Here is a 22,536-nt window from a genome sequence, read left to right as displayed (position 1 = left end):
TTAACTTTATTAGTAAGCTCCTTCATTTGAGCGGGTAAAATTGCCTTATTAATGTGCCTGTCTCCTGTTGGCGGCTCATGGCGTAACTAATCTTTATGGCTGGTGTTCTGGATTTGCTCTCTCCCTCTCCCTCTCTCCCTCTCTCCCTCTCTCTCTCTCTCTCTCTCTCTCTCTCTCTCTCTCTCTCTCTCTCTCTCTCTCTCTCTCTCTCTCTCTCTCTCTCTCTCTCTCTCTCCCTCCCTCCCTCCTCTCCCTTTCCATCCCTCCCTCCCTTCCTCTCACTCCCTCCCTCCCTCTCTCTCCCTCCCGCTCCCTCTGCAGGGTGAAAAATTGACCTCATTCATACAGCACACTGGGCCTCAGAAGACAGAGGAGAAACACTGAGAGAAGGAGTTAGTCCTATAGGGGATACCACTACAGACTTTACAGTACCTGCACGCTAACAACACAAACTGAAAAGCCTTTATTCTCCTAATGATACAAGTCATGTTTTGGCTGTGGCTGAATGGGTGCTTTCTGGGTTACTGGCCACCTCTTCGCTTCCTGCTATAACATTTAAGCGCACTATAAACCATGGGAATCACTTTTTACTTCAGAGGCACTTTAGGATTTGACTTACTGTACTGTACCTAGCATTGTGTAGCCTATTAAGTCTCTCTTTTTCTGTCTTCTTCTGTTTTCTGTACTGTATGAATACATTGTGTGGCAAAATAGGACATGGTAATAGAAACCTCTCCACATGGTCCTCATACTAGCAGCTGGTTTGGTTTAGTCAGTTTATATGTGAAAGACTGAAGGAGAAAGGACTGTGTTCCTCACTAATTAGAGATTTAATTTCCCTGTTTGCCATCCCAGGTTGCCCATGGCTGGTTGGTTGGTTGATTGCTGTCGCTGTTGCTGCTGTCCTGATTTAGGAAATGATTTTCTTGTCTCAGACCTCTGAGGGCTCAGGTTGTTGTCCACTCTCCCCCAGCCCTGACAAAGCTGGTACCACCACACTGCTTTCTACACAGCCCTTTAAGAAGCATCTCATTGTGGCACCACTCCTCCCTCCCAGCTCTATAGTGGTAATCCCGTCTTTAACAGTGTGGAGAGAACATTCCAGCAGCCTCCTGTTCCCTGCTGCTGTGGAAGAACAGGGCTTTAACCACTCTGCGTGGGATTTTACAGAGGAGAAACACACAATTTCAGTTGTTAACCTCCCCTTTTATGGCCCTGGAGTAGCCAGAAAAGAAAGAAACCATGTGCTGGCTTTTTTACGTGTCCATGTCCACAGACAATTACACACACATGTAAAATAGTTTTTGTCTCACAAAGGTAAAGAAGAAACTCATGGTTGCACACAATACACGTGCAATAGAACAATTGTACACATACAGATACAGGCTCAAATTTTCAAATTCTGCTGGAGTGCTACTACTGTACTGTGTTTTGGAAACAGGAAGAAATGTATCAATAGAACAAGATCTAATATGCACCAATCATTTCATTTCAGCAGAGTTACTGGGGTGAATTTGAGGCAGCATAACAGTGGAGGTGCTCAGGGCACAATTGGAGGAATAGGCGTCCCACCGGCACAAACTGGTTGAATCAACGTTCATTTATCAACGTATAGTGATGTTGAATCTACTTTCGAAACACATTTGGATTTGCAAAAAATCATCATCACGTACTGTTTTCATATAATTTCAACCAACATTGCAAACATTGAAATTAGGGTAAAACTTCAACTGAAATACAATGACTTAACCTGAGCAACAAGTTCAAATCAAATCAAATCAAACTTTATTTGCCACATGCGCCGAATACAACAGGTGTAGACCTTACTGTGAAATACTTACTTACAAGCCCTTAACCAACAATGCAGTTCAAGAATATTTATCAAATAAACTAAAGTAAAATATAATATCAAGTAACACAATAAAATAACAATAACGAGGCTATATACAGTACAGGGGGTACCGGTACCGAGTCAATGTGCAGGGGGAACAGGTTAGTCGAGGTAATTTGTACATGTAGGTAGGGGTAAAGTAACTATGCATTGATAGTAGACAGCGGGTAGCAGCAGTGTAAAAACAAATGGGGGGGGTGGAGTCAATATAAATAGTCCGGGTGGCCATTTTATTAATTGTTCAGCAGTCTTTTGGCTTGGGGGTAGAAGCTGTTAAGCAGCCTTTTGGACCTAGATTTGGCGCTCCGGTACCGCTTGCCGTGGGGTAGCAGAGATAACAGTCTATTACTTGGGTGACTGGAGTCTTTGACAATTTTTTGGCCTTTCCTCTGACACGTCCTAGTATGTACAGTTGAAGTCGGAAGTTTACAAACGCTTAGGTTGGAGTCATTAAAACTTGTTTTTCAACCACTCCACAAATTTCTTGTTAACAAACTATAGTTTTGGCAAGTCGGTTAGGACATCTACTTTGTGCATGACACAAGTAATTTTTCCGACAATTGTTTACAGACAGATTATTTCACTTATAATTCACTGTATCACAATTCCAGTGGGTCAGAAGTTTACATACACTAAGTTGACTGTGCCTTTAAACAGCTTGGAAAATTCCAGAAAATGATGTCATGGCTTTAGAAGCTTCTGATAGGCTAATTGACATAATTTGAGTCAATTGGAGGTGTACCTGTGGATGTATTTCAAGGACTACCTTCAAACTCAGTGCCTCTTTGCTTGACATCATGGGAAAATGAAAAGAAATCAGGCAAGACCTCAGAAAATACATTGTAGACCTCCACAAGTCTGGTTCATCCTTGGGAGCAATTTCCAAATGCCTGAAGGTACCACGTTCATCTTTACAAACAATAGTATGCAAGTATAAACACCATTGGACCACGCAGCCGTCATACCGCTCAGTAAGGAGACACGTTTTGTCTCCTAGAGATGAACGTACTTTGGTTTGAAAAGTGCAAATCAATCCCAGAACAACAGCAAAGGACCTTGTGAAGATGCTGGAGGAAACAGGTACAAAAGTATCTATATCCACAGTAAAACGAGTCCTATATCGACATAACCTGAAAGGCCACACAGCAAGGAAGAAGCCACTGCTCCAAAACCGCCATAAAAAAGCCAGACTACGGTTTGCAACTGCACATGGATCGTACTTTTTGGAGAAATGTCCTCTGTCTGATGAAACAAAAATAGAACTGTTTGGCCATAATGACGATCATTATGTTTGGAGGAAAAAGGCGGTTGCTTGCTAGCCGAAGAACACCATCCCAACCGTGACGCACAGGGGTGGCAGCATCATGCTGTGGAGGTGCTTTGCTGCAGGAGGGACTGGTGCACTTCACAAAATAGATGGCATCATGAGGAAGGAAAATGATGTGGATATATTGAAGCAACATCTCAAGATATCAGTCAGGAAGTTAAAGCTTGGTCGCAAATGGGTCTTCCAAATGAACAATGACCCCAAGCATACTTCCAATGTTGTGGCAAAATAGCTTAAGGACAACAAAGTCGAGGTATTGGAGTGGCCATCACAAAGCCCTCAATCCTATAGAGAATTTGTGGGCAGAACTGAAAAAGCGTGTGCGAGCAAGGAGGCCTACAAACCTGACTCAGTTACACCAGCTCTGTCAGGAGTTAAACAATTTAAAGGCAATGCTACCAAATACTAATTGAGTATTTGGAATGTGATGAAAGAAATAAAAGCTGAAATAATTCTCTCTACAATTATTCTGACATTTCTCATTCTTAAAATAAAGTGGTGATCCTAACTGACCTAAGACAGGGAATTTTTACTAGGATTAAATGTCAGGAATTGTGAAAAACTGAGTTTCAATGTATTTGGCTAAGGTGTATGTAAACTTCCGACTTCAACTGTAGGTCATGGATGGCAGGAAGCTTGGCCCCAGTGATGTACTGGGCCGTACGCACTACACTCTGTAGCGCCTTACGGTCAGATGCCGAGCAGTTGCCATACCAGGCGGTGATGCAACCGGTCAGGATGCTCTCGATGGTGAAGCTGTAGAACCTTTTGAGGATCTGGGGACCCATGCCAAATATATTCAGTCTCCTGAGGGGGAAAAGGTGTTGTCGTGGTGTGTTTGGACCATGATAGTTTGTTGGTGATGTGGACACCAAGGTACTTGAAACTCTCGACCCGCTCCACTACAGCCCCGTCGATGTTAATGGGGACCTGTGCGGCCTTCCTTTTGCTGTAGTCCACGATCAGCTCCTTTGTCTTGCTCACATTGAGGGAGAGGTCATTGTCCTGGCACCACACTGCCATGTCTCTGACCTCCTCCCTATAGGCTGTCTCATCGTTGTCGGTGATCAGGCCTACCACTGTTGTGTCATCAGCAAACTTAATGATGGTGTTGGAGTCGTGTTTGGCCACGCAGTCGTGGGTTATACAGGGAGTACAGGAGGGAACTAAGCACGCACCCCTGAGGGGCCCCAGTGTTGAGGATCAGCGTGGCAGACGTGTTGTTGGCTACCCTTACCAACTGGGGGCGGCCCGTCAGGAAGTCCAGGATCCAGTTGCAGAGGGAGGTGTTTAGTCCCAGGGTCCTTAGCGTAGTGATGAGCTTTGAGGGCACTATGGTGTTGAACACTGAGCTGTAGTCAATGAACAGCATTCTCACATAGGTGTTCCTTTTTTCCAGGTGGGAAAGGGCAGTGTGGAGTGCGATTGAGATTGCGTCATCTGTCAGTCTGTTGGGGCGATATGCGAATTGGAGTGGGTCTAGGGTATCCGGGATGATGCTGTTGATGTGAACCATGACCAGCCTTTCAAAGCACTTCATGGCTACCGATGTGAGTGCTACGGGGCGGTAATCATTTAGGCAGGTTACCTTCGCTTCCTTGGGCACAGGGACTATGGTGGTCTGCTTGAAACATGTAGGTATTACAGACTCAGTCAGGGAGAGGTTGAAAATGTCAGCGAAGACACTTGCCAGTTGGTCCGCGCATGCTTTGAGTACACGTCCTGGTAATCGTTCTGGTTCCGCGGCTTTGTGAATGTTGACCTGTTTAGAGGTCTTGCTCACATCGGCTACCGAGAACGTTATCACACAGTCGTCCGGAACAGCTAGTGCTCTCATTTATGCTTCAGTGTTGCTTGCCTCGAAGCGAGCAGAAAAGGTATTTCGTTCGTCTGGTAGGTTTGCGTCACTGGGCAGCTCGCGATGAGTTTCCCTTTGTAGTCCGTTATAGTTTTCAAGCCCTGCCACATCCGACGAGCGTCAGAGCCGGTGTAGTAGGATTGAATCTTAATCCTGTATTGACGCTTTGCCTGTTTGATGGTTCGTCTGAGGGCGTAGCGGAATTTTTTATAAGTGTCCGGATTAGTGTTCTGCTCCTTGAAAGCGGCAGCTCTAGCCTTTAGCTTGATGTGGATGTTGCCTGTAGTCCATGGCTTCTGGTTGGGATATGTACGTATGGTTACTGTGGGGACGACGTCGTCGATGCACTAATCAATGAAGCCGGTGACTGAGGTGGTATACTCCTCAATGCCATTTGATGAATCCCGGAACATATTCCAGTCTGTGCTAGCAAAACAGTCCTGCAGCGTAGCATCCACGTCATCTGACCACTTCCGTATTGAGCGAGTCACTGGTACTTCCTGCTTTAGTTTTTGCTTGTAAGCAGGAATCAGGGGGATATAATTATGGTCAGATTTGCCAAATGGAGGGCGAGGGAGAGCTTTGTATGTGTCTCTGTGTGTGGAGTAAAGGTGGTCTAGAGTTTTCTTTCCTCTGGTTGCACATGTGACATGCTGGTAGAAATTAGGTAAAACGGATTTAAGTTTGCCTGCATTAAAGTCCCCGGACACTAGGAGCGCCGCTTCTGGATGAGCATTTTCTTGTTTGCTTATGGCCTTATACAGCTCGTTAGTGCCACCATCGGTTTGTAGTGGTAAATAGACTCCTATGAATAATATAGGTGAGAAATCTCTTGGTAGATAGTGTGATCTACAGCTTATCATAATGTACTCTACCTCAGGCGAGCAAAACCTCGAGACTTCTTTAATATTAGACATCAAGCACCATCGCGCATTGCTATCTATCTGTACTGTTAGTTCCTCTATTTCCTTTTTTAAGATGAACTCTTTTGACCTAAATTGTTTTTGTTTTAAAGATGAGTATTGAATTGCATGGCCTCTGAAGGCACATTTAAAAGTGTCCCATACAATAAGGGGATCTGCTGTACCTACTTTATGTAGGAAAAAGTCAGTAAAAAATTATTCTGTCTTGGTTAAAAACAATTAGTCTGGGGCCTCCCAAGTGGCGCAGCGGTCTAAGGCACTGCATCGCAGTGCTTGAGGCGTCACTACAGACCTGGGTTCTATCCCAGGCTGTGTCACAACCAGCTGTGACCGGGAGTCCCATAGGGCGGCACACAATTGGCCCAGCGTCGTCCGGGTTAGGGGAGGGTTTGGCCGGGGCGGCTTTACTTGGCTCATCGCGCTCTAGTGATTCCTTGTGGCGGGCTGGGTGCCTGCAGGCTGACTTTGGTCGTCAGTTGAACGTGTTTCCTCCGACACATTGGTGCAGCTGGCTTCTGGGTTAAGGGGCGCGGTTTGGCTGGTCATGTTTTGTAGAACGCATAACTCAACCTTTTCCTCTGCCGAGCCTGTTGGGGAGTTGCAGCGATGAGACAAAATCAGAATTGAAATTGGGAGATTCTAAACAAATCATCCAGTAGCCTTTGATTCAATTTCCAATATCCTCGCCCTTGCGGAAATTCTGTAAGAGTAATGTATATACCTCTTATTTGATGGTCAAACCGCATTCTGTCCCCTATCAACACTCTTTTAACTTTCTGTGGCAGTAAAAATGACATAAGAAAGAAGTCAAGATTATTGAATGTTTGTATAAAACATTCGCCTGATGTTGCAAGAACGTTCCTAGAACACATTTAAACTCTTCTTTAAAGGTTCCCAGAATGTTTCATTAGGTTGTGGGAACAGTCTGGTGAGAACAATGTGGGGACATCACAAAATATACTGTATGTTTCCAAAACACAAAAACTGTCCAGTTGTGCAGATTACACTACAATGTTTATTTTAGGATGTAAAAAACATTAATCTGATGTTACAAGAACGTTCCCAGAACACATTCCCAGAAGGTTTCATTACGTTGTGGGAAGAGTCTGGTGAGAACAATGTGTGTACATCACAAAATATGTGTTCCCAAAACACAAAAACTGTCAGTTTTTGCAGATGATTCTACTAAGTTTATTTTAGGGTGCAAAAAACATTCGCCTGATATTACAAGAATGTTCCCAGAACACATTTTGTCTGTTCTTTAAAGGTTCCCAGAATGTTTCATTAGGTTGTGGGGACATGTGTGGACATGACAAGAGATATGTTCCCAAAATACAAAACCTGTCCAGTTGTGCTGATTATTACAATGTTTCTTTTAGGTTGAATACAAAAAATTGCCTGATGTTGCAAGAACATTCCCAGAACTCATGTTTTATGTTCTTTAGAAAGTTCCTAAAACATTTCTTTAGGTTGTGGGAACATTATGGGGATATGACAAGATATGACAAAACACAAAATATGCTCAGTTGTGATGACATTCAGATAATGTTTGTATCAGGGTGCACAAAACATTCCTTTGATACTGCAAGAATGTTGACAGAACAGTCTTTCTGAGTTCTTTAAAGGGTCCCAGAACATTTAATTAGGTTGTGGGAACAGTGTGGGTACATTACAAGAGATAGGTTCCTAATACACAAAATATGCTCAGTTGTGATGACATTCATACAGTGTTTAAGTTAGGTTTCACAATACATTCCTTAATGTTGTAAGAATATAATAAGTATGTTTTTATGATGATCATAGCATCGTTGTTTTAGGTTCAACATAATATGCCATTGATGTTCATGCAATATACATTTTACCTTGTCTTGGAGGTCCTCAGAACATTTCAAGAGAATTTAGAAAATGTTATATTTAAGTTTTACCTAATATTACCACAACATTCTCAGCATGCAAATTTGTAGCTACTTAAAGCATAAGAAAGCAGATTGGAATACATCCACATTATGTTTCTCATCAGATTTAATGACCATTTGCATTTGAGGACTGTATTGTAGGTGATAAAGAGACACATGGTATTTTCATTTCATTCATAGGACATTTGAAAAGCATTTAATCATACAAACACAACCATATTTTTTACACTTCACATGTTGACAATCTGCACATGTGGGGTTTGAACTTTCAATGTTTGGTTCCTAGCCAGGTCGTTTATCCTCTGTGCCCACAGGGAAGCACTCTTATATATTTTTTTTTCAGTACAGGATATAGCCATGGCAGTTTGGTCAATCAGGAATTCCATGCTTCCCTTTTAGCCTATCTTAGACATAACTAACCCAGGGAAATACTGGTAACTGGGTTATTCATCATCACTTCACCCATCCTCTTTATATGCTGCATATTATATGCAACTACTTTCCAGCTGAGGGGATGTAGCTCAGTGTGCCTGGAGGCTATAGAATTATGATACAATTGACTGGAGAAAGGGAAATATTACGTTCTGAAAACAGTAGGAAGGACGTCAATGCAGGAGAGCTGACGGGAGAGGTTGTGTTTTCTCTAGCAGGAGGTAAGCTTGGCTTCTTATATGGTGTTGAGTAAAGCTTAAACCATGTATTTAGATTGTAGGTAGGTATTGTAGTTAGGTATTATAGGTAGTTTACTCAGGTAGTTATTGTAGGTTATTGTAGGTAATTATTGTAGGTAAGGACTGTATTCGGCGGACCCCGGCGAAGCACGAGGCTAGCTTACCCACTACTTGGACCAACAAAGCTAGCTAGCTAGCGGGTAGCTACCGGTAACTTTTAGCAACTGTGGTTAGCTGTTTCCAATGTTATTTCACGCTTAAGAGTACCTGTAATTGAGCCAGCTAGCTGCCACCTTCAGCTGTTTTTCTAACCTCATTATCATTAACGTTAGGTGGTTGGTAGCTGCTGTACTTAATTTCGGCTACTGACTGCAGTCTGCCTGTTTGGCTTTATACATAGCTTGGGCTTTGTCGAGTAAGGCTTAAACTATGTATTTAGATTGTAGTTAGGTACTATAGGTAGGCATCGTGGGCTGTATATTATTAAGTAGTATAGGTAGGCATCGTGGGCTGTTGTGGGTAGCTGTTGTGTAGTTATTGTAGGTTACTTTTGTATTCGGGCGGTGCCGGTGTAGCACGAAGCTAGCTAGCTAACTCACCTCCTGGATTAGCTGGCGAGTTGCTATTAGCAACGGTTGCAACTAAAAACAATATCCTTTTAGCCAGCTACATTCGTTCGCAGCGACGCCGTTTTTCAAACAAAGTCAACACAGTAGCCATTGCTAGCCAGCCAACACTACCAGCTGGCTGTACTGTGGTAGCTAAATACAATATCTTTGTGCTAGCTACCCAACGTTTAATCATTGCTGCGTTATGAAAGGTAAGCTTGGCTTCTTATATGGTGTTGAGTTAAGCTTAAACCATGTATTTAGATTGTAGGTAGGTATTGTAGTTTGGTATTATAGGTAGCTTACTCAGGTAGTTATTGAAGGTTATTGTAGGTAATTATTGTAGGTAAGGACTGTATTCGGCGGACCCGGCGAAGCACGAGGCTAGCTTACCCACTACCTGGACCAACAAAGCTAGCTAGCTAGCTAGCGGGTAGCTACTGGTAACTTTTGCAACTGTGGTTAATTGTTTCCAATGTTATTTCATGCTTAAGAGTACCTGTGATTGAGCCAGCTAGCTGCTACCATTCAGCTGTTTTTCTAACCTCATCCGAGGCATTAACGTTAGGTGGTTGGTAGCTGCTGTACTTAATTACAGCTACTGATAACAGTCTGCTGTAGTTTACAACAATTCTAATTTCTAAAGTGGAAGTTGGGAGAGTTTTACTCGGGTGGTTCAGTGAAACAATTATAGTTTCTGAGGTGGAAGTTGGGAGAGTTATATATATATATTTTTTTGGTGAGGGAGGCCTGCTCTCTCCTTTCCCTGATGTTTAGTTCATTTCATTCCGATCTCCTCTGCATTATTGTAGCCATCTGCTGCAGCCTGTCAACTATGCCTCTGCCTATCCCTGTTCTCTCCTCTCCGCACAGGCTACACAAACGCCTCACACCGCGTGGCTGCTGCCTCTCTAACCTGGTGGTCCCTGCACGCACCACACACCTGGAGTTCCAGGTCTCAGGCAGCCTCTGGAACTGCCGTTCTGCCGCCAACAAGGCTGACTTCATCCCAGCCTATGCTACCCTCCAGTCCCTCGACTTCCTGGCGCTGACGGAAACATGGATTACCACTGAAAACACTGCTACTCCTACTGCTCTCTCCTCGTCTGACCATGTGTTCTCGCATACCCCGAGAGCATCTGGTCAGAGGGGTGGTGGCACAGGAATCCTCATCTCTCCCAAGTGGTCATTCTCAATTTTTCCCCCTAACCCATCTGTCTATCTCCTCATTTGAATTCCACGCTGTCACAGTCACTAGCCCATTTAAGCTTAATATCCTTGTCATCTATCGCCCTCCAGGTTCCCTTGGAGAGTTCATCAATGAGCTTGACGCCTTGATAAGTTCCTTTCCTGAGGATGGCTCACCCTTCACAGTTTTGGGGGATTTCAACCTCCCCACGTCTACATTTGACTAATTTCTCTCTGCCTCCTTCTTTCCACTCCTCTCCTCTTTTGACCTCACCCTCTCACCATCCCCCCACTCACAAGGCAGGCAATACGCTTGACTTCATCTTTACTAGATGTTGCTCTTCTACTAATCTCACTGCAACTCCCCTCCATGTCTCCGACCACTACTTTGTATCCTTTTCTCTCTCGCTCTCCTCCAACACTACTCACTCTGCCCCTACACAGATGGTAACGCGCCGCCGCAACCTTCGCTCTCTCTCTCCCACTACTCTCTCCTCTTCCATCCTATCATCTCTTCCCTCTGCTCAATCCTTCTCCCTCCAATCTCCTGATTCTGCCTCCTCAACCCTCCTCTCCTCCCTTTCTGCATCCTTTGACTCCCTGTGTCCCCTATCCTCCCGGCCGGCTCGGTCCTCCCCTCCAGCTCTGTGGCTTGATGACTCATTGCGAGCTCACAGAACAGAGCTCCGGGCAGCTGAGCGGAAATGGAAGAAAACTAAACTCCCTGCCGACCTGGCATCTTTTCACTCCCTCCTCTCTACATTTTCTTCATCTGTTTCTGCTGCTAAGGCCACTTTCTACCACTCTAAATTCCAAGCATCTGCCTCTAACCCTAGGAAGCTCTTTGCCACATTCTCCTCACTGCTGAATCCCCCCTCCTCCCTCTCTGTGGATGACTTTGTCAACCACTTTGAAAAGAAGGTTGACGACATCCGATCCTCGTTTGTTAAGTCTAATGACACTGCTGGTCCTGCTCACACTGCCCTACCCTATGCTTTGACTTCTTTCTCCCCTCTCTCTCCAGATAAAATCTTGCGACTAGTGACTGCAGGCCGCCCAACAACCTGCCCGCTTGACCCCATCCCCTCCTCTCTTCTCCAGACCATCTCCGGTGACCTTCTCCCCTACCTCACCTCGCTGATCAACTCATCCTTGACCGCTGGCCATGTCCCTTCCGTCTTCAAGAGAGCGAGAGTTGCACCCCCTTCTCAAAAAAACCAACACTCGATCCCACTGATGTCAACAACTACAGACCAGTATCCCTTCTTTCTTTTCTTTCCAAAACTATTGAGCGTGCCGTCTTTAGCCAACTCTCTTGCTATCTCTCTCAGAATGACCTTCTTGATCCAAACCAGTCAGGTTTCAGGACTGGTCATTCAACTGAGACTGCTCTTCTCTGTGTCACGGAGGCTCTCCGCACTGCTAAAGCTAACTCTCTCTCCTCTGCTCTTGTCCTTCTAGACCTGTCTGCTGCCTTTGATACAGTGAACCATCAGATCCTCCTCTCCACCCTCTCCGAGCTGGGCATCTCCGGCGCGGCTCACTCCTGGATTGCGTCCTACCTGACCGGTCGCTCCTACCAAGTGGCGTGGCGAGAAGCTGTCTCCGCACCACGTGCTCTCACCACTGGTGTCCCCCAGGGCTCAGTTCTAGGCCCTCTCCTTTTCTCCCTATACACCAAGTCACTTGGCTCTGTCATATCCTCACATGGCCTCTCCTATCATTGCTACGCTGACGATACACAACTAATCTTCTCCTTTCCCCCTTCTGATAACCAGGTGGCGAATCGCATCTCTGCATGTCTGGCCGACATATCAGTATGGATGACGGATCACCACCTCAAGCTGAACCCTGGCAAGATGGAGCTGCTCTTCCTCCCGGGGAAGGACTGCCCGTTCCATGATCTCGCCATCACGGTTGACAACTCCGTTGTGTCCTCCTCCCAGAGTGCGAAGAGCCTTGGCGTGACCCTGGACAACACCCTGTCGTTCTCCGCTAACATCAAGGCGGTGACCCGATCCTGCAGGTTCATGCTCTACAACATTCGGAGAGTACGACCCTGCCTTACACAGGAAGCGGCACAGTTCCTAATCCAGGCACTTGTCATCTCCCGTCTGGATTACTGCAACTCGCTGTTGGCTGGGCTCCCTGCCTGTGCCATTAAACCCCTACAACTCATCCAGAATGCCGCAGCCCGTCTGGTGTTCAACCTTCCCAAGTTCTCTCACGTCACCCCCTCCTCCGCACACTCCACTGGCTTCCAGTTGAAGCTCGCATCCGTTACAAGACCATGGTGCTTGCCTATGGAGCAGTGAGGGGAACGGCACCTCCGTACCTTCAGGCTCTGATCAGTCCCTACACCCAGGCGAGGGCATTGCGTTCATCCACCTCTGGCCTGCTGGCTCCCCTTCCTCTGCGGAAGCATAGTTCCCGCTCAGCCCAGTCAAAGCTGTTCGCTGCTCTGGCACCCCAATGGTGGAACAAGCTCCCTCACGACGCCAGGACAGCGGAGTCACTCACCACCTTCCGGAGACATTTGAAACCCCACCTCTTTAAGGAACACCTGGGATAGGATAAAGTAATCCTTCTACAAACCCCCCACCCCCCCCCCCAAAAAAAAAGAAAAAAAAAAGTATAATTGTAAAGTGGTTATCCCACTGGCTATAGGGTGAATGCACCAATTTGTAGTCGCTCTGGATAAGAGCGTCTGCTAAATGACGTAAATGTGCCCTTGAGCAAGGCACTTAACCCTAATTGCTCCTGTAAATCGCTCTGGATAAGAGCGTCTGCTAAATGACTAAAATGTAAAAAAAAAAAAAAAATACTTCTGGGCCCATATTTACAAAGTAGCCAAGACTATGAGTGCTGATCTAGGATCACCTTTGCTTTTCAGATCATGAAAAATAAGCCAAGGGGGACCATATCAAGCATCTCAAAATAGGAATTATGTTGGGTGCATTTAAAAAAAGTTTAACAGTCAATTTCTACACAACAAGTTTGAGTTTTTACAGTTAGTCTAAATTCTGCATTTCTGACTGGATTTATAAATCTGGACGAAATAAAGACATCCTCTCTTTTAGTAGATTATATCAGCCTCAATTTCACAGTTTTCTTCAAAATAAACATGGTTAAAGAATATGTGGGATTAAATCTGCAACATTCAGATCTGCAGCCAGATCATTAACCCTCTGTGGCACCAGGGGATAGCTGTGGCCTTGTGGGTTTATTTTTAGTCAAATATGGTCAATCAGGACACAGAACACAATTTCTCAGTTATTAAAATGTTCCCATCCTCTTCATATTCTGTGTTCTTGTAACACTGTATTTTATGATTTTCTTTCTTCATCATGTGTCTTATGAAATGTGATTTTCAAATTGAGAAAAGGTAAAAGGTTTTCTTATTTAATTTTCCGTTTTGACTGACCTTCATGTCTTAAAGTAATGATGGACTGTCGTTTCTCTTTGCTTATCTGAGCTGTTCTTGCCATAATATGGACTTGGTCTTTTACCAAATAGGGCTATCTTCCCCCCCACCTTGTCACAACACAACTGATTGGCTCAAACGCATTAAGAAGGAAAGAAATTCCACAAATGAACTTTTAAGAAGCTACACCTGTTAAATGAAATGCATTCCAGGTGACTACCTCATGATGGTTGAGAGAATGTCAAGAGTGTGCAAAGCTGTCATCAAGGAAAAGGGTGGCTATTTGAAGAATCTCAAATATAACATATATTTTGATTTGTTTAACACTTTTTTTGTTTACTACATGATTCCATATGTGTTATTTCATAGTTTTGATGTCTTCACTATTATTCTACAATGTAGAAAATAGTAAAAATAAAGAAAAACCCTTGAATGAGTAGGTGTGTCCAAACTTTTGACTGGTACTGTATGTGGACACCTTCTTTACACCACTCCAGCCGACCATTGGCATTGTGCATGGTGATCTTAGACTTGTGTGCTGCTGCTCAGCCATGGAAACCCATTTCATTAAGCTTCCGACAAACAGTTATTGTGCTGACATTGCTTCCAGATGCATTTTGGAACTCGGTAGTGAGTGTTGCAACCAAGGACAGACGATTTTTACACGCTACGCGCTTCAGCACTTGGTGGTCCCGTTCTCTGAACTTGTGTGGCCTATCACTTCGCGGCTGAGCCGTTGTTACTCCTAGACGTTTCCACTTCACAATAACAGCAATTACAGTTGACCGGGGCAGCTCTAGCAGGGCAGAAATTTGACAAACTGACTTGTTGGAAAAGTGGCATCCTATGAAGGGGTTCCAGTCTGCCGTGAAGCGTTCATCCATGTATACAGGTAAAAGTCTAGCTACATTTGCAGATATTATACGTTTCTAATTTAGTCAGAAAGTCGCTGTCATTGCAAGTTAAAGCATACTGTTAGCTAGCTAGTGAACGTTAGCTTGCTGGCTTGCTAGCTAACGTTATGTGTGTATGATCTGTGTGGTAATATCTCTGAAAACAATTTGCATTGCAAGTTATAGCCTAATGTTAGCAAGCTAGCTAACATTGAATCTAGTTGGTTAGCTTTACCTACCTGCAAATTCATACTACAGCATTTCATGCATGGTGGCTAGCTATGACAATATGTTTGTATTGCTACTGTATGGGTTGGGATTATGGTTCATTGTTTAGCTGTCTAAACAAAAGACTCCACTTCGCCAGATGGTTATATCATTTATTTCACATGACCCATCCGTTTAGACAAGTGTGTCTGGGTAAGCAACATCTAATAATTATAAAATAATTATAAAATATTCTTATCTGGACACTTTAAATTTTTTATATTGCTAGTATGCAAATATGCAAGTAACCATTTCACTGTACCGTTTAGACCTTCTGTATTCTGTGCATGTGACAAATAAACAATGCTTTTATTTGATATAGTGTGTGTTTACCAGAGATGGTTATGTTTTTCTTTATTGTAGGCTACTACTTTCACCACTTTTAGTCTTGAAATCTTTGGTTGTTTACTACTCTACCTTACTCACTCTGTTTAGCACATGGCCTCACATGTGAATCCTTAAAGAGATGGGTGGGGCTAATGCTTAAGAGTTTGTGAACGATGCTGAATAGGTGTAGACAAAGAAGAGCTCTCCAGTAGGTGTACCAAAACATTCAAGGGCCATTTTCTCAAAAGTGGGGCTACAAATTTATCAACTTTCAAAGCATAATTACTTTCCCATTGTTCCTCAACTGCAGAGTATGATATACCATCTTGTAGCTCTGAGTCTCTACTTTTATCCAATGTAAAAAACACCATTTCAAACATTCTGGGAGCCTTTAAAGACCAAATCAAATGTGTTATAGGAAAGTTCTTGCAACATCAGGCGAATGTTTTATACAAACATTCTATAATCATCAACACGAATGGACAGCTTTTGTGTTATGAGAACATTTGCTGCGACCTAATGAATGTTCTGGGAACTTTCACAGAACCAATTTTGGTTTGCTGGGAAAACATTACTGGTACATTGTGTTATTACATTACCTGGAAACCTAATGAGAACTTTTGGGGAATATTCTGTGGTGGTTGTTACAGGTGTTGTACATATGATTTTAGTGAATGTTAGGAGAACTTTCCAATAATATTATTTTATATGAAGAAAAAATATATATTTTGTAATTAAAAAAAACATCTGAATGTTTTTGGGATGTTATTATCCTATTGTTAGATAAAACCCTAACTAGAACTTAATGGGAATTTTGGCAAATGTCGTGGGAAAAATTATTGTGTCTTCCCAGCAAACCGGGATTATTCAACAAAGGGTAGTATATGTGTGAAGCTGGCATCTTGGGCTAATGAAAACAACCTCACCGGAGGTGCAGTGCGAAGTTTATTGGTAATCAAAAAATTGTTAGCTGACATAGCTAATTGAGTTACTGTCAGTGATTGACATAACAAAATAAAAAACTGCTGATGCACAACCAAATTTGAAATTGCACCTGGTGTATTCTACTATTCTTACTCTCAATAGTAAATTGAGACCCTGACTGAGTTCCTAAATTATTATTAATAGTATTATTATTTTTATTATAAATGTATTTGTCGGGGGCCCTAAGTGACCGCTTATGTCGCTTATGCCTCGAACCGGCGATGAGTGCAAGCCATGCTAAAATACATTAGATCCCATAGTGGATATTTTGCATGTGAAAGATGTCAGATTAAAGGCTCTTGGAATGGAAGGGTAGTGTTACACTCTGAGGGGACACATCCAGTGAGAAATTATGCTGAATTTAATAACTTGTCCTACATGGCTAGCCATCAGGTAGCTACATCGCCATTGATAGACGCTGGAGTTTCTTGTATTTCAGGGTTTTCATTAGATTATATGCATATTGTGTGCTTGGGTGTCATAAGGAGGATGCTGATTTTCCTTCAACAAGGCCCTAGAACATGCAGACTTTCTTCCTCTCAGAAAATCAAGTTGTCAGAGGCTCTAATCACCTTTCTAGGCTTATTGCCAAAATAATTTGCCGGACAACCTCAGTCACTGGCAGAACTTGACTGATGGAAGGCCACTGAGTCCAGGCAGTATTTGCTCTACACCGGTCCCATAGTATTGAAGGATGTTGTTTCCAAAAAAGGTCCATCACCACTTGTACCAATGGATTATGTGGTTTCTCAATGCAGCCATGTAATTTTGCTATATTCAGATGATGACAGGAGCCATTACCTTGATTATGCCAAACAGCTGCTGATGCACTTTGTTGAGATGAGCAAGAATGTCTATGGTGATACATTTACAGTGTACAATGTACATGGTCTCACTCACTTGGCAGATGATGTTGCATTTCACAACTGCTCACTCAATGACCTTACTTGCTTTGAATTTGAGATGTCGAAATCACCGAAGCCAGTGAAGTGGAGGAGATCCCCAAGAGAAACCAAAAGAAAACTACATTCAAAGAATGTATAACTGGTATGTTTAAACACATTGACGGTTTGTGTACATTACATTTACTTGGCATGTTTTTCTTCCTGTATATTGTTGTGTTTAGAATTGCATGAGTAATGTAATCTCCCACCTCCAGCCACTACTGCCTCCAAGTTATGTAAGTATGGTAGCCTGCAATGCTGATTACTAATCGACCCCTTGTCCCTAAACCCTAGCCACTGAACCTTTTGATAGACTGGAAGGACCTTTTACCGTATTACTTTAACTGATCATTTTAAATCTGAGCTGAAATCCATCTGGATTTCAAGGCTAGTGGGTAGGTGCTTGGGAGGTTAACTTTGGCATGTAGTAGAATTTTGGTTTAAAGTTTGGTCATGTGTTTAGGTTGACTTTTTAAAAGTCCACTTCAATAAAACTTCAACACAAGACAAATGTGTGTAGAAAAAGGCTGGATGTTATTTTACACTGTTTATTTTCAGGCAAACCCCACCGAAATATGCTCCGAAACACTAGAAAACCTGTGCCACTGCTACCAAGAAGCAAAAGTCTAAAACGCAGCACAAGCCAACAAGTAATGACGGTGAGGACGACCCTTCACAATTTAAGCCAACTCCTTATTCTTGATAATTGTATTTGAGAAAGGAATTCTAATTGTAAAAACTCACATGGCTTAACCCTGAAGCATGAGGACTCGAGGTCTCCTTCTGCCTTCTTAATTGAGGGATCCCCTCACCAAATCGCTGCAAAGGATCAGACCCTTTTCTTGTGACAAACTCACCATTTAGAATTTCGGTTTAAAGTTTGGTAGAAATTAGATTGTGTTTAGATTGCCTTTTAGGTTGCCTTGTGTGTAGAAAAATGCTGGACGTTATTTTACACATGCATGTGTAATTTTTTTAGGCCTATCCAAGCCCCACTAAAATCTGCTCCGAAGTGCCAGAAAACCTGTGCCAATGCCACTAAGAAGCAAAAAGCTAAAACACCCTGCAAGCCACCGAGTATTGGTGGTGAGGAGAAATTGTAAACTAAAACACCACACTAATGGAGAATGAATTTCAAAAATTCATGGTGAGAAATTAAATGTTTCATTGGTGTGAGTTGAATGACATTATATTGCCATGTAGTACTGGATGTGTAATGCATTAGTGTCCTTTTGTAAAATTACAGATATCTCAGATCTCAAAGCTGGGGGGGAAAGAGAACAATGCATCGGTAAACTATTACCATATTTTATTTCTTCATTCTACATGACATTTAAATACCTTCTCTAGCTAATATTTGTTTTCCCCCTTTACAGCAGGTGTGAGTCTTGGTGAATCAAAGGCTACAGAGGCAGAAATACAACAGGTGATGTCAACCTGCCTGAAATATGCACCTGGCCACAAGGGGTGCAGTGGGAGGGCCAATGAGTAAGGAGATGAAAGAGTTCTTACAAAGTTAAAAGTATCAAAGCCTTTTCCGACAGTAACTTTTTGGGGTTTATTGTAGATCTAATTTGTGTTTTCAGAAGCCTGTGCCAGAAATGCATTTTATTGCTTTGTATTTTTTTTTGATGGCTTGTACATCTATTTTGTGGTGCAATTTTTTTTCTTCATTTAAACTGTTCTTGACTTTGACAAACACATTTGCATAACAGTTTTTACATGGACAAAGGTTTACACAATGCTGTTCCAAGTTACTGCTCTAATTGTGTTTCACAAAATGACAATAGCCAACAGTAGTATAGACCCTTAGTCTGGAACATACTGCACCATGAGTAGAATTGTATTATGCATATCAGGGTGCTTTTCAAGAGTGTGCAACATCAGAAAGGTCCTGGTTGATAGTTTGTTTTCCTATTCTTAGCTCAGGCTCTTATCCTTATTTAATGTAAAGAAGTCTACATCATAAAATGACAACTATTTCTAAACATCTCAACACACTTCATGGATCGTTCTTAATCCCTGTTGAATTCATGGTGTGTTTTGGTCAAATCAGATCACAATGTGTTCTCAACCTCACTCCAATATTTAAATGTAGTTGATTATTAGTCAAGTATAGTATTTAAACTCAATAGTACCGGAAATAAAGAAATAACTGTTGGCTGTCTTTTTCTGTGGGTGAATAAAGGTTGAAATCTCATTGATCAACGTCTCAACCAAATATTGCCAAAATGTCCACGTTGAAATGACATGGTGTGCCCAGTGGGGTGTGTCTGTACCCCTCCTCTGACCCCTACACCCACCCTGCTGCCAGCCCTACACCCCCGGCCCACACCCCCATGCTACACAAATATACAGCAGGCTCTAGGCCTGTTTTCCTTCCTCTTCACCAGCCCTGATGCCCTTGACTTTGTGCTTGATGTCTAGGATGCAAATTCACAGAGGTTAGGATAATAAACACAGCATTGATGGGCTAGGGCTCGGAGGAGGCCACACTTCCTGACTCCCCAAACTGGATCCTGGGAGAAATCACAACAGAGAGACAGAGGGGGAAAAAGACAGGCAGGCAGGAGGACTTAGGAATGTAATGCATGACTTACCTGCCAGGTCAGGGGAGGAAGGAGACCTCGTCTAGCATCTCCCTCTGAGTAATCTCTATAAGAGCCTCTGGTCCTTTCTTTATTTTCAGCTCATTAACGTTATAAAGAGAAAGCTTTCACCGCTTTCACTGGCTTTGTATCTCTTGTGCTGTGTGAGTTTGCCAGAGTCCGTACTTAAAGCGACTAAAAATGGGCTATTGATTCCGTCTTACATGTCTGCCCATTTTTGCTTTCCTATTCAGGCAACACCACACAACAGCTCCGCAGTATTTCAATCTGGAGTTAATATCATGTCTGAATAAAATATGAGCCAGCTATGCAAAGTCCCTGTGTTCTTTGTGTGGGTGGGTTGGTGGGTGGAGAAGATAGGGATCAATGCACATGCTTGTCAGTCTTTGTGGTGCTGATGGCTGCTCCAGCATGTTGAGGTTGTGGGGTTATGAGTGGGGTTACGTGGTGGATCAACCACAGTTCTTTCTGGAGATTTGGCAGATACACCATGCAGCCTGTGTTGGTCCCATTAGACATTTGGCTGAATAGTCACTCTGTGATCATTAACACAAAAGATCATTAGGATTCCTGAGATACCTCGACACAGGGGAAAAACCCAGCAGCTGAAAAGCGCAGCCTCAACAATACAGAGCGGGGTCTTGGCCAAGTTCATATCAACTACAGAAACCTCTCAGTGGGCTATTAGGGCTCTCCAACTTTTCTTTTTTCTCTGGCGACCAGATCTGTCCCTGCAAGAGGAGGGAGGGAGTCTCTGGTGTGTGGAGGGTGAAGGGGAGGAGGGAAGGGGGGCACCCAGTTCTGCCCCAGTTAAAGAGAAGAGAAGGGGGTCAGCGTTGTGAGGGGAGGAGGAAGGAGGAAGGGGTGGGGGAGGCTGCTACAGCTGCTGCTGTGCTTCATCTGGGCAATTAGCTGTTATCAGCTCTCTCAGCTCCCTGGGAGTTCTGAGACCCCACTTTCACACACTGGCACTCCACGGGATATCCCTCATCCCCACATCACACACACACAACTCCACAGGGACACACAGAAACATTAAGACAGAGAGAGACACACTCAGAGCAGAGACACATGGACAGAAATGCACTCATAAAGTACAGACATACTTTTAAAATTCCAAAGGAAACCTCCAGCAAAATATTAATTGACATGGGAGATGTATTTACCAGGAGAGCTAAAAGATACAGTAATATACTGTCACAACTTCGGCCGAGGCTGCCTCCCCTCCTTGTTCGGGCAGGCTTCGGCGTTCGTCGTCACCGGCTTACTAACCACTGCCGCCCCAATCATCATCACAATTGTCTCATCTTGTCAATCACACACACCTGGCTCCTATCCCCTAATTAGTCTGTGTATAAGTGTTCCCTCTGCCCCCTTGTCCTTGTGGGTGATTGTTAATTGTGAGAGTAATGTAGCTCGGTGGAGCTACTCATAACATTGTGTTGCCAGGGTAGATTTTCCCCCTGTGCCTATGTATTATTGGATTCCGTTACAGTGTAATTGCCAGGGATGTTTGTTTCCCCTGTGCCTGTTTCGTTGATCGCTATTGGAGCGCATTTGTGTGTCAACGAAGGAATAAACTCTGTATTCGGTGATTACCCACCTGCGCCTGACTCCTTTCACCACACTCACCACATATACATTTTAAAAAATTTAACCACGCCCATCATTATCATATTTCTCAGGTGCTCTATTGCAGGTCGATTTTTAGAATTGTTTGTGTCAATATCTATGTTTTTGAATGTACATTGATTGATTAAAATAATCTTATGCCACTCAAATATAAATACCATACATTTTTCTAAACTATTCCAATCTGTTACTTGGACTTATTGCACCCGTTACTGAAATGGTTCTTCCAGTTTAGACGTTTGAGGTAGTCTCATTTCTTAATATTCCCAACCCTGGCAGTCATTCTGAATGTAGGTGAATAAAAATGTAAAATGTTGGATATGCACACTCTGGTTGGATTCCAATAGGAATTACAACACATCACTTTGCAAGCCAGCATAATGTGACATGCAGGCCTGATGTGGCCTGTAAACTATGAGTTTCAGGCCACTGTATTAGCGTAAAACTAGGCCTGCTAAAGAAGGCCTTATGAAATATGTATTGTATTGTCTTAAATAATTTAATTTTAATGACAACATAATCACTTAGGATCTCACTTGGTGAAGACCACAGGACTGAAAATGAATGAATGCAACAACCATGTCATTCATGCGTGGTACTGGTAACTAAACAATCCACTTGAAAGGCACCCTGGGAAATATGCAAATAACTTAAAATCCTGAAGAAGGGCTATTCAATTCCGTTCCTGGAGGGCCAAAACATTTCTGGTTTTGGATTTTTGTATGGTTCTTCAAAGAACCATCCCATTTATGGATCTTCAGTGACCCTAAATTGATTCCCCTATGGCATTGCTCTCAATAACCTTATTTGGTTCCAACTTGCACCTTTATTGTTAAGAGTGTATGCTACAAATGACTGATGAAGACATTCCTCATTAGTGTTACAGTCTTATATCTCTAAGTCTAAGAGGTGTGACTGGTATCTGGTGGTTAACTGTAGAGTGTGGTCTCTATGGGCCACTCTCTTTAGGCTGTAGCTCGGATTCTCTTCTAGAGGGTTGTCATATGTTGCACACATGTTTCCCCAGCCTTGTGAATCACCCTTTGTAAGGAGCGGCATCCTTCATGGCAGTTA

At 43.2% G+C, this 22,536-nt stretch overlaps 1 long non-coding RNA gene across 1 annotated transcript; it reads left to right on the top strand.

Annotated features, from left to right (window-relative positions):
- The first annotated feature begins 17,732 nt into the window (after window positions 1-17,732).
- LOC121550202 lies at window positions 17,733-19,356 on the top strand. Its single transcript, XR_005996933.2, has 4 exons — window positions 17,733-17,880; window positions 18,201-18,368; window positions 18,468-18,512; window positions 18,598-19,356. It is a non-coding gene; the product is annotated as an uncharacterized LOC121550202 (long non-coding RNA).
- Window positions 19,357-22,536: the final 3,180 nt, after the last annotated feature.

The sequence above is a fragment of the Coregonus clupeaformis genome, chromosome 18 (genome assembly GCF_020615455.1).
Source record: "Coregonus clupeaformis isolate EN_2021a chromosome 18, ASM2061545v1, whole genome shotgun sequence".
Classification (NCBI taxonomy): domain Eukaryota; kingdom Metazoa; phylum Chordata; class Actinopteri; order Salmoniformes; family Salmonidae; genus Coregonus; species Coregonus clupeaformis.
Note: the sequence above shows the minus strand (reverse complement) of the source record. Positions and strands in the feature narration are given on the sequence as shown.